The sequence below is a fragment of the Canis lupus genome, chromosome 12 (assembly GCF_011100685.1).
Source record: "Canis lupus familiaris isolate Mischka breed German Shepherd chromosome 12, alternate assembly UU_Cfam_GSD_1.0, whole genome shotgun sequence".
NCBI classification, from domain to species: Eukaryota; Metazoa; Chordata; class Mammalia; order Carnivora; family Canidae; genus Canis; species Canis lupus.
In genome coordinates this window covers 4,317,627-4,332,716 of record NC_049233.1, presented here as the reverse complement: position 1 = coordinate 4,332,716, position 15,090 = coordinate 4,317,627, and the positions used below count along the sequence as shown (strand labels likewise).

The 15,090-nt window shown below is 38.5% G+C and overlaps 1 protein-coding gene across 12 annotated transcripts in view; it reads right to left on the bottom strand.

Moving 5' to 3' along the window:
* ANKS1A (ankyrin repeat and sterile alpha motif domain containing 1A) overlaps positions 1-15,090 on the bottom strand; it is a 179,076-nt gene that overhangs the window by 118,981 nt on the left and 45,005 nt on the right. Inside the window, exon 1 of one of the 12 annotated variants that reach the window (XM_038553813.1) lies at positions 6,765-6,823. The exons of the other annotated variants lie outside the window; for them this stretch is intronic. The gene's annotated coding sequence lies outside the window, so the exon portion shown is untranslated. Of the gene's footprint in view, positions 1-6,764; positions 6,824-15,090 lie in introns of those variants that run through there. 12 annotated transcript variants of the gene reach the window in all.

The window sequence follows — 15,090 nt, the reverse complement described above, 5'->3', positions numbered from 1 at the left end:
CTTCTAAAAAAAAATAAATAAAGAACTGTGCAAACGCTAAGGGAAGAAGGCTGGGATGAATGGCATTCCATTAGCAAGAAAAGGGATGAGCAGGATTTGCAGACAGCAGGGAGAATGTGTGATCACACTGCAGCCAAGGTGATCTTGTAAAAGCAGACACTTCATGGTTTTCTGCATTCTTCCACTCAGGGTCTCCTGTCCTAGAAGGCCAGGCTCCTTTGTCCCTCCTCTTCAACTCCCCATTCCAACTGACCTCTTTAATTCCTATCCAGCTTGAGCAAAGCTCTCCTCCTCAGGGAACTCCTTTCTTTTCTTCCCAGGCCAGGCAAGACTGGCTCTTCATGAGCTACTTATAGAGCTTCTTTTACTTTGCCCTTATTGCTCCAATTTCAGTTTGTGGAGTTCTGTATTTGTCACTATTTGACTGTCTTTCTCACTAGAATACAAACAACTATGCTTACCACTATATACTCACTGCCAAGAAAGCAGTGCACCTGCCACACGCTGCAAGCTCAAAGATTAAGAGAAATCTACATCTAATGGCATGAGGGGGGACTAGCTACTCAAAGAAAAGTATGGTAATTTTTAGATTATAGAGACTATAAGAACTCAAATATCTTCTGTCAAGTTCCTTCTTTCCTTTCTTAAATATTTTATTTATTAGAGAGAGAGAGAGAGAGAGAGAGAGAGAGACTGAGCAGGGAGGGAGAGGAAAAGCAGACTCTGAGCAGGGAGCCTGATGTGGGGGCTTGGCCCCATGACCCTGAGATCACGACCTGAGCCAAAGGCAGACACCTAACCGACTGAGCCACCTAGGCGCCCCTGCCAAGTGATTTCTTAGGTAAAAAAATACTGCACAGGGCAGCCCGGGTAACTCAGTGGTTTAGCGCCGCTTTCGGCCCAGGGTGTGATCCTGGAGACCCGGGGTCGAGTCCCACATTGGGGTCCCTCCCTGCATGGAGCCTGTTTCTCCCTCTGTCTCTGTGTGTGTGTGTGTCTCTCATGAATAAATAAATGAAATCTTAAAAAAAAAAATACTGCACAAATTTTACTACATATGCATGCAGATTCATTCCACCCTAAGATAACATGTTACCTAGAAAGAAAAAGCACTATTTCTTCTCTTGTTTAGTGAAAATGTGTGTGTGTCTGTGTCTGTGTGTGTGTCTGTGTGTGTGTCTGAATAAGTGCTTATAAGAATGATTTGCTCCCTGGCTTGTCAAAGTCCAGGGGCTTCACTGGGCTGAGGTGGGAAGGTAGGGTACCTTAATCAGTCACATTTGAGGACAAAGATGCCTTGCCTTAGAGAAATCATAAATCTTGACTTATATCTGTTGTCCCAGAATAATTATTAACAGCATCCTGACCTGGACAATAAATTATATGGTCACTTTACTCCATCCAGACTTTGAGACCCATTTCTTTAATTTTGACTCTAAAAGGCCTAGAAACAACAGCAAACATTAAATGTTTACCTTGACCCAAGTAGACTTTAATTAAGCGGATTAAATAACTATTTACTTTTCACCAGAACTCTAAAAGGGAGTCCTAGGAAACTGACAAGTTGAGAGGTAAATAACTTAACCGGGGGTATAGAGCTAGAATGGGTGACACTGGGTTTAACTCCAAAATCTTAACCACTGTGCTATATGCAACTTCTTGAAATATGCTCTCCCCACTATTTTTCTCATTCATGAATAAGATGACTCCCCCATAGCTCATACTCTCTTATTTCTGCCCTGCTTCACATTCCCTACTCCTCATTCATTCTGTCTTGCTCCTTTTCTTTCTCACCAGGGTCATAGGAAACTAATAAAAAGGGCTGAGAGAGAAAGGCACTACGTTCTAGGTAGAAAATAAGTCCCAGAGGGCAAGGAGTAGAGGCAGTTAACTGAAAGACTCTTAATAACATTTTCAGAAATCCAATTAGTGACAAACTTCATTACTTAAGGTAACTATTGAAAGTATCAACAGTATAAAGATACAAATTGACTGAATTCATTTAATCTAAAGGTATTTAAGATGACTACCGTTGTTTTAAGGAAATTAAAATGACAAAAATTTCAATATATGGAAGTTAATACCTGCAAAAGGGATGAACACCTCAAATGAAATTTATTATGAGATTCCAGGTCCTACATACACCATGTTCCTAAGGGCCCAAGCACCACAGACAAAAATAGTATTATGGATGTGGCTAACATGAAATCTTAATGTCAAAGATCTCAATTTTATTCACACATGCAACTGACCCATATGTGTAAAGCCTAGACTTCAAACAGATTAAGCTGCAAAATCTCTAGTAAATAACCTAACCCCTATGTACAGTAGAGATGTCACTTGCCCTCTCCCTAACCTGAGAGGGTTATTTTTATGGAATAAATGGGAGAATGTGGGTGAAAAACCCTGTAAACTGGTTATTTTTATGGAATAAATGAGAGAATGTGCATGAAAAAACCTGAAAAAAATATAAGGGCTTGACTCAGGATCTAAAGTGAGGCAAGGCATTCTAAAGAATGAGAACAGTCAGTATATACGTGCTGACACGAGAAAACATGCAAGATATATGATGTGGGAAATGCACCTGCATAACAGTATATAGAGTATGATCTCATTTCTGTTGGAATGGTGTATTTTTCTAATCCTTTGCTTATATATGGAAGGCTATGTACCAAACAGTTTAGACTGATGAGTTCTGGGGAGTGAGTCATGCATTACTTATGTAATAGAACACACAAATATATACACAGACGTACACACACACATACACAAACTGATAAAGACTCACTTCTCTCCTTGACCAAACTTTAGTCAGGTTCCTCTGAGTATTCTTTTCAACTAGGCCTTGACTTTGGTCCTCATCCTGTCTTTGGACTGCTGAGGTAAGTTTTAGCAAGAATCCTGTTAAGTTCAACAAGAGCTTTCCCCACCCTATCTGATACAGTTTCTCATCCCCCACCTTTGCGGTTTAAGTCCTTGGCCTGCCTTTGGCAAGAATCCAGTTAGGTCAGTTTAGCAAGAATCCCCCTACCCTGCTGCTTCCTCTTAGGAATGTTTCATCCCCTGACCCTTTACCCTCCCTGCTCCTTGGCTATAAATCCCTACTTGTCCTTGTTATATTCAGAAGGGAGCCTCATCTTTTTTCACTTGCAGTGGTCTTCAACAAACTCTTCCTTACTGTTTTATCAATAGTGAGACAATTTTTAACCCCTCCCCAAATACACGCCTACCTTTTCTTTTTTCTTTTTTTTCTTTTTTTAAGTGAAGCCAGATCTATTTCAGGGACACAAATTCTGTTTATGAGATTCTTAAGAGTTCTTTTAAGAAGGAGTATGGAGAAAATTGATTTCTGGACTTGGCCTCCTTTTTAAAAAAACCTCTTGTGGTGTTTGATTTTTCCAGCCTCTGGCGGATGAAAATCAATTATTCCCATTTGCTTCTGAATGGAGCTCTTCAATTACAGAGGCTAAGAACAAGCTTGCCCAAAAGAGGGCAGTACCAGTCCCCAGGGGAAGGGAACAAATGAGTCAGTGATTTCAAAGGCTAGTGGACTTTAGGGGATGTTGTAGGAATTGTACATAATGGCTCTTTACCTCTAGTTTAAGTGACAGTGAGGTTAGGGGAGGTGAGTGAGTCAACAGGGGGTTACCGAATCCCAGATATTCCACATCCTAAAACTGTTCACAAATTTGTCCCTTCCTCTCCACTTCCAAAATTGCTATCTTACTCCTGAAATAATCTCCAAAATGATCTTGATTGCCTTAAGTCTCTCTCTCTCAACAAAAAATAAAAAACACTTTTGGGGTGCCTGGGTGGCTCAGTCGGTTAAACGTCTGCCTTCGGCTCAGGTCATTGGGCTCCCTGTTCAGCGGAGAGTCTGCTTCTTCCCCTCCCATTCTCCTTGCTTGTGCACACTCTCTCTCTTTGTCAAATAAACAAAATCTTAAAAAAATTTTTTTTTCTACAATGTTGTCACTATTAACTTTCTAAAATACGTACACAATCAGATATTCCTCCCAAAGAGCTTTTGATGGCTCTCTCTTGCCTATGGGGAAAGCTTCGTAGTCTGCCATGCAATAAGGATCTTCCCAAGCCCTTCCCAGTTACCCAGTCACCTGACTCTACCACCTTCCACACTCTTGTACACATCCTGGACACCAGCTACGTGTCCCCTGTCTTTATGCTTGCTATTCTGACTCATCCTATTTTAAACTCTGTGAAATCTCAAACATCCTTCAAAGCCCCAGTGAAATGTCATCCCACTTTTCAGACTGAATTAACTTCACCCACAGCTTTTCTTTATAGTCCTCTATTCAAAACCTTCCAATACTCTGTTTTATTTGCTTACAACAAACCTGTCTCCTTCATCAGAGTATGAACTCCTCAAGGGCAGGGGCCTTGTTTTTATTCCTCTCTCAATCTCCAGTGCCTAAAACCATCTTGCCCAAAACTTTTAATTTAGAGACGGGAAAACTGCGGAAAAGAAAACAGCCAGTAAAAAAAAAAAAAAAAAAAAAAAAAGAAAAGAAAAGAAAACAGCCAGTAAATAGCTGAACTAGACTGAAAATGGAAGCCGCCTATCTTCCTGTGAAATGTTCTTTTTACTATACCACCTGCGAGGAGAAACCTTCCTTCCTTCCTCATATGACATTTGTCCTGAGCTCTCTCCTTCCATCACCTTCCCTGCCTTCCTTCCCTTACTTCTTCTCTTCATGAAGTGACCAAGAGGTTTGAACATTCAGTCCAGCACACAATTAAACACTCTCATTGTTAAGGCTCAGAGTCATTCTGCGAATGGGTAAATCCCAGTGTGAGGAATGGTCTGGTACTGTAAGGCCAGGTGAAAGGAAAGGAGGTGAGGTGAAGTCCATGAGGTTTGCAGATGAAGCCAGAGCACTCTGAGGGGGCTAAGGGGCAGCAAGTAATCTCTCGGCTGTGGCTAACTGTGCCCCCCCACCCCACCCCCGGCATCTGGTCCATGACCAAGACTTCTTATTCAAGTGCCACCATCTACTCTGAACCAAGAGACTCAGGATATAAGTAACTATCTCCTTCTCAGAATCACTTTACTAGTAACCCCCTCCCTGCTTTCATTCTACATAGCCAAAGTAACTTCCCCCAAGCAGATGGTTTCATATCTAAAAATCACACTCTGTTCTTAAAGAAAACAAGGCAATTATTTCTGAAAATACATACTTAACAGGTTATACAGATGAATTTTGCTGTGTTAAGCTTTTCTGATTAAACTTATTTTTAGAGGGCAGCCCGGGTGGCTCAGCGGTTTAGCGCTGCCTTCAGCCCAGGGCGTGATCCTAGAGACCAGGGATTGAGTCCCACGTCGGGCTCCCTGCGTGGAGCCTGCTTCTCCTTCTGCCTGTGTCTCTGCCTCTCTCTCTCTCCTCTCTGTGTATTCTCATAAATAAATAAATAAAATCTTTTAAAAAATAAAAATAAAAAATAAACTAATTTTTAGGGACACCTGGGTGGCTCAGTGGTTGAGCATCTGCCTTTGGCCCAGGGCGTGATCCTGGATCCCGGAATTGAGTCCGCATCGGGCTCCCTGCGTGAAGCCTGCTTCTCCCTCTGCCTGTGTCTCTGCCTCTCTCTCTCTCTATCTCTGTCTCTCACTAATAAATGAATAAAATCTTAAAAAAAAAAAAACCCCAAAAAACTAATTTTTAAAGTCATTTCTCCCTAACTTAGTAAGTGCTGTAGCCACCTAGTTGCAATTTCCATTAGTGAAAACAGCTAAACAAGGCACATTACTTTGGAAAATTAAAAACAAAACAAAACAAAACAACAACAGAACTTTTGGCTTTAACTAAGTCCACTCACTTTTTTGTCTCTATTTGTACTATGTTTCAATCTAGTTTAATCCCAGAGCCTGTCTCAGGAACTCTGCTGCGATCTGCATTTAATCAGCCTCCCAAATCTGTGCTATTTGCCCAATTCCTTTCCTACCTTTCCCCAAAAGCACCCATTACCCTGTCCTTGGAGTCTGGCCAAAAATCAGCACTCACACTGGATGACTAGGAACCATGGCAAAACACCTGACAGAAAAAGCAAGGCCATGCTGTGTCCAGTATCTACCAAATCAGAAATAAGAGACTTGACCATAAAGGCTGGAAAATAGTTTCCCAAACTGGATGGCTTTCCCACAAACAACTTTTTCTTTCTCAAATTTTAAATGTACAAGTCAAGAGGCAGCCATTTACAAAAACCAAAAACTCTCTATGGGAAGAAATACAGCTTCACATATCAATGAATAAGAGGAAAGCCCTTATCACTTCCCAAAGACCTAGAGTATGAAGAAACCCAGAGAATCTTTTTTTTTTTAACCCAGAGAATCTTTAATGAGTCTAAGATGTGTTTTAGAAATACAATAGCTGCAAACAGAGTCTACTAGGTATATATTAGACACTTTATGTTAGCTCTATTTTTCATTCTAAACAGTAAAATAAGAACTTGCGCGCTACAAGTTTTAACATGCTCAGAGAAGCGATTAGTACATAAAACTAAAGACAGGTGAAGTCACTTGCCCAGTGATACATAGCTAGCATAGGGAGCCAGCAAGCAAAGTTGTTCTCCCTGACCCACCATTCTGTTAATAATGAAAGCCTTAGTCTTATTAATGAAAGTCCTTAAAAAGTTCTAATGATATCTCTGTATTAGATCTTCATACTTATGCCTTTGTGCACACACAAATACAGCGATTACTGGCAAAAATTTAGAGACTGACTCAAAGTCAAGATTATGCCTCTTACCTATAACATGAACCAAAAATCCCGTCCTTCCAACTGGTTCTTTGAAAAGATTGATATAATTAATAAATGTCTAGCCAGGCTAATCAAGGAAAAAAAGAGAAGACACAATTACTAACATCAAAAATGAAAGAGGAGTCATTATTACTGATCCCATGGACTTTAATAGGATAATAAAAGATTATAAACAACTCTATATCCACAAATTTCATAATTTACATGAAACAGACAAATTTTGGGGGCACCTGAGTGTCTCAGTTAGTTAAGTGTCTGACTCTTGATTTTGGCTCCAGTCATGATCTCAGGATCCTGGGATAGAGCCCCATGTAGGGGGGAGGGGTCCATGCTCAGCGGGTAGTCTGCTTGAGATCCTCTCCCTTTCCCTGTGCCCCTTCCCCCTTGCTTGTGAATGCTCTCTCAAATCAATCAATCAATCTTTAAAAGGAGAGGGGGTACCTGGGTGGCTCAGTCAATTAAGTATCTGCCTTCAGCTCAGGTCATGATCGATCTCAGGGTCCTGGGATTGAGCCCCGCATCGCGTTGGGCTCCCTGCTCAGCAAAAAGTCTACTTCTCTATCTCCTTCTGCCCCTCACCCAGCTTATGTGCTCTCTCTCTCTCAAATAAATAAATACAATCTTTAAAAAGAAAAAAAGGAAATAGATGAATTCTTACCAAAATTCACACAAGAAATAGATCATCTGAATGGTCTTATATCTAGTTTAAAAACTGACATAAAAATTAATAACCTTACAAAACACAAGGCACCATGCCCAGATGGTTTCACTAATTAATTTTACCAAACATTTAAAGAAATGATACCAATTCTCTGCAATCTCTTCCAGAAAAGCAAAGCAAAGGGAAGACCTCCTAACTCATTTGAAGAGGCCAGCACTACCTTAATACCAAAACCAGACAAAGATATTACAAGAAAAGAAAATTACAGACCACTTTCTCTCATGACATAGATGCAAATATCTTCAAAAAAAGACTAGTAAATCAAACATAACAATACATGAATAGAATTATATGCCATGACTGAGTGGAATTTATTCCAGGTATACAAGAGTGGTTCAACATTTGAGAATCAATTAATGTAACCTATCATATCAACAAGGTAAAGAAGAGAAATCATATGTTCATATCAAGATATGCAGAAAAAGCATCTGACAAAAACCCAACACCCCCTCATGATAAAAATTCTCAGAAAATTAGGAATAAAGAAGAGCCTCCACATTTGATTAAGAATAAATATACCTGTAGCTAATATCATACTTAATGATGAGAAACTAGATGCTTTCCCCTAAGATCAAGAACAAAACAAGGATGTCCCCCCTTCATCACTCCTACTCAGTGTCCTAGCTAATGCAGTAAGAAAAGGAAAAACAAAGGGGTGGCTCAGATGGTTGAACATTCGACTCTTGATCTCAGCTCAGGTCTTGATCTCAGGGTCGTGAGTTAGGGTGAAGCCTACTTAAAAAAAGGAAATAAAAAGTATTCCAATTGAGGGGTGCTTGGCTGGCTCAGTCAGAGAAGTGTGCAACTCTTGATCTTAGGGTCATGAGTTTGAGCCCCATATTGGGATAGAGATTATTTTTTAAAAAAATTTTTAAGTATTCAGATTGGGAAAGAAATAAAACATAACATGCAAAATCCTGAAGAATCAAAAAATAATCCTCCTAAAACTCAGTAATTATAGTAAGGGTGCAGGACACAAACTATACAAAAGTCAATTGCTTTCCTAGATACTAGTAATGAACCACTGAAGTTGACATTAAAAACATAACACCACTTACAATAATTAGCACTGCAAAATGAAATACTTTAGTATGAATCTAACAAAATATGAACAAGATCTATATGAGGAAAATGATAAAACTCTGATGAAAGAAATCAAAGATCTAAATAGAGAGGCATTCCATGTTCATGAATAGGAAGATTCAATATTAGTAAGATATCAATTCTTACCAAACTGATCTATAGATTCAACAATCCCAATCAAAATCTCAGCAAGTTATTTTGTGGATATCAATAAACTGATTCTAAAGTTTTAATGGAAAGGCAAAAGACAGAATAGCTAACACAACATTGAAGGAGAAGAACAAGTTGGAGGACTGACAGTATCTGACTTCAAGACTTACTGAAACTGCAATTATCAAGACTGTTTGGTATTGGCAGAAACAAAAACAAACAAAAACAACACTACCACCAAACAGACAAAAGATCAATAGAACACAGAGCCCAAAAATAGTCACAGAAATATATGAATCTTTGACAAAGGAACGAAAGTAATTCAATGGAGAAAGGATAGCCTTTAAAACAAATGGTGTTGCAACAACTAGACATCCATATGCAAAAAATGAATTTAGACATAGACCTTATGTCTCTTACAAAATGAACATAAAATGGATCATAGACCTAAATGTAAAATGCAAAACTATAAAATTCTAGAAGATAATAGGAGAAAATCTAGATGAGCTTGGACTCTATGGATACAGCATCAGAAACATGAGCCATGAAGGGAAATATTAATAAGCTGGACTTCATTGAAATAAAAAAAGTCTGCTCATTGAAAAAGACTGTTAGGAGAATGAAAAGACAAGACACAGACTGGGAGAAAAACACATATCTGATAAAGGACATGTATCCAATACATACAAATAACTCTTAAAATTCAGCAATAAGAAAACAAACAATGCAACTTAAAAACAGGCAAAAGATCTGAACAGACACCTTGCCAAAGAAGACATATGGGTGGTAACAAAGCATATGAAAAGATACTCAACATCACATGTTGAATTAGGGAATTAGGGAACTGCAAATTAAACTACAATTAAATAAAATCAGAAACATAAAACAAAATATTGGTGAAGATGTGAAGCAACAAGATTCTCATTCATTGCCTGTGGGAATGCGAAGTGATCGGGAATGCGAACAATCACTTTGAAAGTTAAGTTTGGCAATTTCTTACAAAACTATAGACTTACCATATGATCTAGTAATTGCACTTGAAGTACTCAAATGAGCTGAAAATGTATGTCCATAAAAACTTGCAAATGAATGTTTATACCAGCTTTATTCATAATTGCCAAAACTTGGAAGCAACCAAGATGTCCTTCAGTAGGTGAATGGATAAACTTTGCTACACCCAGGAAATGGAATATTATTCTGCTAAAAGGAAATGAGCTATCAAGCCTAAAAGACATAGAGGAAACTTAAATGTGCATTACTAAGTGAAAGAAGCCAGTCTGGAAAGGCAACATATAGTCTAACTACAGTTGACCCTTGAACATACAGATTTGAAATGAGCAGGTCCACTTATACATGGATTTTTAAAAAATAAATACAGTACAATAATACAAATATATTTTCTCTTATGATTTTCTTAACTCTGGCTTACTTTATTGTAGTAATACAGTATACAGTACAAACAATATACAAAATATGTGTTAATCAAGTGTTTATGTTGTTAGAAAGGCTTTTGGCCTACTGTGAGAGATTAGTATAGGTTTGGGGGGAGGCAAAGGTTATATGCAGATTTTTGACTGTTAGTACCCCTAACCCCCATGTTATTCAATGGTTAACTGTATATGACATTCCAGTAGAGGCAAAACAATTAAAGACAGTAAAAGATCAGAGGTTGCCTGGGACTCAGGGGGGTGTGGAGGATAAGTAAATAGATGAAACACAGGTTATTTTTAGGTCAGTGAAATTATCTTGTATGATTATTGTAATGATGGGTATATACATTATGCATTTGTCAAAACTGTGCAACACAGAGTGAACCCTAGTAGAGTAGTTAATAATGGCATATCAATATTGGTTCATCAATTATAACAAGCGTATCACACAGTCAGAATGCTAATACCATGCATATAGCATGTTAATAATAAACTGTGGGGGTGAGGGAGTGGAAGGGGTATATAGGAATCTGTCCTTTGAGCAATTTTTTCTATAAATTTAAAAATTAAGTCTACTGAAAAAATCCCACAGTCCCTAAAAAATGAACACTAATGCCAGAAATAGCAATGTATAGTCCAAAACCTGGGAAGACAAAAATCAGCATCAGAATGAAACGGGGCATAAGCCAACAAGGGTGACACAATTTAAACACAAGCCAAGATGCTAACTTCCCACCCCTGCCTGCAATCTTCAGTTCTCAACTGAGGGATGAGTCTAAGAGAAGTGGGTGCGATTACACAAAATTGAAATATTATGGAGATAAAAGAAACTGTAGAGATCACCCATTCAGTCACTCTTTAGATTGGGAGCATGAAACCTAAATGTTTAAACTGTCTTAGCTCTGAGAAGCCAACAGATCACATCTCTTTCAAGCTACTAATCTTAAATCTAGACCATATAAACCCAAGAGTACTTGAGCTCTGGCACTTATGATGACTGTTCACAGCACATCTCCAATTACTCTGTCATGTACTGCTAAGTCACCAGTTATTCTAGAAAGAGCTGGTAAAGCAGAGAAATTTACCCTTGGAATCAGATTCCTCGAAGAAATGAAATGACCATGGTTGTGACCTAGTACTTGAAAGACACCCAAATATTTTAATTGCAGAATGGCATGAGAAATTCCACCTGGCCACTAAGACATCTCCCCAAAGGACTCTGAAAGAAAATTAGACATAATAAACTCCAAAAATTGAAAGCAGTCATAGTGCTAAAACCTCTCTGTATGCAAACTCCTCAAGGTTACAACTAGGACAATGTTCCTTAGATCCAATACTTTGTAGACTGATGATATTATTAACCCCTAATAAGGTATCACTTCTTTTCTCTCTCTCCTTCTTTTTTTTCTTAATAAAGGTATAACTTCTAACCACCAACAACTACACTGAGAACAGCTCCCAAAGTGTCGGATCTCAATTCAATTTCCTGACTCCTACACTGTGTGCTCAGCCCTATTTCCAGCCTAAGTCAGACCACGCCCCTCTCAGGTATCCTAGCCCAGGTCACACACTGCTGCTTGGTGACATCTCTGAAATGTCTTTAAAAAAGAGCAGCTGTTCATTTTAAGGACTGACTAAAGTGATACTAAGAATGTCAGGAGTGGGGATCCCTGGGTGGCGCAGCGGTTTGGCGCCTGCCTTTGGCCCAGGGCGCGATCCTGGAGACCCGGGATCGAATCCCACGTCGGGCTCCCAGTGCATGGGGCCTGCTTCTCCCTCTGCCTATGTCTCTGCCTCTCTCTCTCTCTGTGTGTGACTATCATAAATAAAAATTAAAAAAAAAAAATTAAATTAAATTAAAAAAAAAGAATGTCAGGAGTGTTGAACATCAAATCTGATGTATCTATTAACATATTAAAGAGGAAAAATCATATGTTCCTTTCATTAGATACAAAATATTTGTTGACTCAATACTCATTGGTGATTTAAAAAAATCCTTCAATTAACTAATGTCAATGTGTTAAGTAAAGAAACCCAACCTGCAAATTATGTATCATTATCAAAACAAAAATGGAATATATTTGTAAAGCATAGGAAAAAAATTTAAAATATATATATTCATAGAACTGAAAAAACTGAAGGAATAAAGAGACATTATAGATTTTTATACTGCAAATTATGTATCATTATCAAAACAAAAATGGAATATATTTGTAAAGCATAGGAAAAAAATTTAAAATATATATATTCATAGAACTGAAAAAACTGAAGGAATAAAGAGACATTATAGATTTTTATACTGACTTTTCCCATCATGAAGATGCATTATCTTAATAATTTTAAAATTATATTGTTTTAGAAAAGTTAGGATTAGTAGCATTCCTAATCTTGGCTCAATTTTATATCAAATGTATAGAAAAGACTGTCTACTAAGAATAATCAGAAAAAAGTATTTCTCAGTTATATAGACTGATACAATGTAAATCATCTCTCATTTCCATTTTTCCTCCAAATCCTCATCCTCATCGTGTATGTCACATACAGACTCCCATAGGTACCTCAAGGATAAAGGTCATACCAAGTGTATTGCCCCGAAGGCTCTGCACATTGATCAAATACATTTCTCAAGAGAAACAATGTGAAACAGCACATTCCAGACTTCTTGGATCCATCTTCAGGTCAGTGAACTATATCGGTCAGCTCAGGGTGCTCAGTGAGATAAGGAATGTATAATTAATCTTTTCAGTATCTTCTAAATTTATGGGCAGTTGTTTTCCAGAGCTCCCTTTGTGGAATCTCAACTTTAGAGACACAAAGTGCTCATTAGATGGTGCAAAATGCACTCTGTTCTTAATCCACATAACCTCTTATCTTAGGACTATTCTTGGCTCAAAAGATAAGTGAATAGTCCCTGCGAAGTCAAATCTGGAAATGAGAGCATTAGTGGCCATCTAAACAGGATCAAGCTGACTAAAACTCATTATGCTTGTACCACAGCACTTCCTTTAAAGTCTAGTCAAGCAGCTTCAGCCACCGCCCACAAGTGCTGGGAGCAGCAGTCACGTTTCTTAGATGAGCAAGACATGAAAAGGGCAGAGAAACAGAAAATACTCCTGACTGTTCAAGCTTGCTGTGGTTGACTTTTGTACTGTCATATACTTTGCAGATATTTCTTTGAAGCAGAATGAGGAAGCCATTAACAAACACTATTCAAATAAATGCAAAGCATTTATTGTCCTTAGCATATTCTTTTTATTTTTTTAAAGATTTTATTTATTTATTCATGAGAGACACACACACACACAGAGAGAGAGAGAGAGAAAGAGAGGCAGAGACACAGGCAGAGGGAGAAGCAGGCTCCGTGCAGGAAGCCCGACATGGGACTCAATCCCAGGTCTCCAGGATCACGCCCTGGACCAAAGGCGGCACTAAACCACTGAGCCATCCGGGCTGCCTTATTCTTTTTACTTCTGATTGCTTGAAAGCAAATAGCAAAAGGCAACTAAATCCTTACTTCACCATTGTGCCTATCATAATATTGCTAAGGCAAACTGGACTAATTTGTGATAACAATATTTAACAAATGCATACTGCAACCTAGATGTCCTCTCAAGCAACAAGATCTGCAAGCAAATTCCACAAATCTGATGAAACATACAGGATCAAATTAAGTGAGTTTGTTGAGAACACTTGTGAACTCAGTTCAGTGAAGCTGTGAAAGAGACTTGTATTCTCAGTCTGCAGGAAGCATGTTTTCTGATCTGTCCCATCCCAAGAAGTAAAGAGCCTGCCCTTCAGGGAATGGCTCCTGTGACACTTCTGCTAGTGATTAGTCTGTAAGCCTGTTGTCCACTTCAGATGTTAAAATGAGTGCGCTCATTTGGCTGCAGCTCAAGGCCACAACTGTCAAACACTTTTATTGGTAATAAAAGTGGTATATCTAGCTCCCCCTGTTTGTGTTCTCTCTCACTGGCTCACTCTCTCTTTCAAATAAATAAAATCTTTTAGAAAGGAAGGAAAGGAAAAGAAAAAAAGAAAGAAAGTTCAATGACAAAGGAACATGTCCATGATATATATATATATATATGACCAAATATATAATATATATAATATATATTATATGATTATATTATAAAAGTTATATATATATATATATAATATATTATATATAAAAGAGCAAATTCTAGAAGAGTACAGGCTACAAAACAACTGACTTATTTTAGGCCCTGGGACTTTGTCCTTTTTTTTTTTTTTTAAGACTTTTATTTATTTATTCATGAGAGACACAGGCAGAGGGAGAAGCAGGCTCCATGTAGGGAGCCTGACATGGGACCCAATCCTGGGTCTCCAGGATTACGCCCTGCCCCGAAGGTGGTGCTAAACCCAGGTTGCCCCCTAGCACCTTGTCCTAATTTAGTTTCCCCACGATGAACACTATAAAGATTTTTGCCAGGTTAATTTTCCTAAAGCCAGAGTCTAATCATTCCTAAGCTACTCTAAAACCTTCAGTGGCACCCCTCAGACTTCAAAATGAGGCCAAAATGACTCAGTGAAAGATTGGTTACTTGTGTGGTCCAGTCACAACTTATACTTCCCATTCTTACTTTCTTTTTCACTGCTTCATATCCCCATTGATTCAGCAAAATATCACCTTTCTCCAAATATACACTGCCTCTTCCCTTTCAATGCTTTCCTCATCTACCTCTCTCCCTATGATGCATACTTCTTGGATGCACACTACAGAGTAGGGCGTGCTGAGCACTTGAAAACAAGTTCCTAAAGCTCCCTTCCCAGTTGCTGGGGACAGGATAACTCCATCACCACTTCACGGGGGAGTTATTTTTAAAGATTTATTTATTTATTCATGAGAGACACACAGAGAGAGGTAGAGACATAGACAGAGGGAGAAGCAGGCTCCTCACAGGTAGCC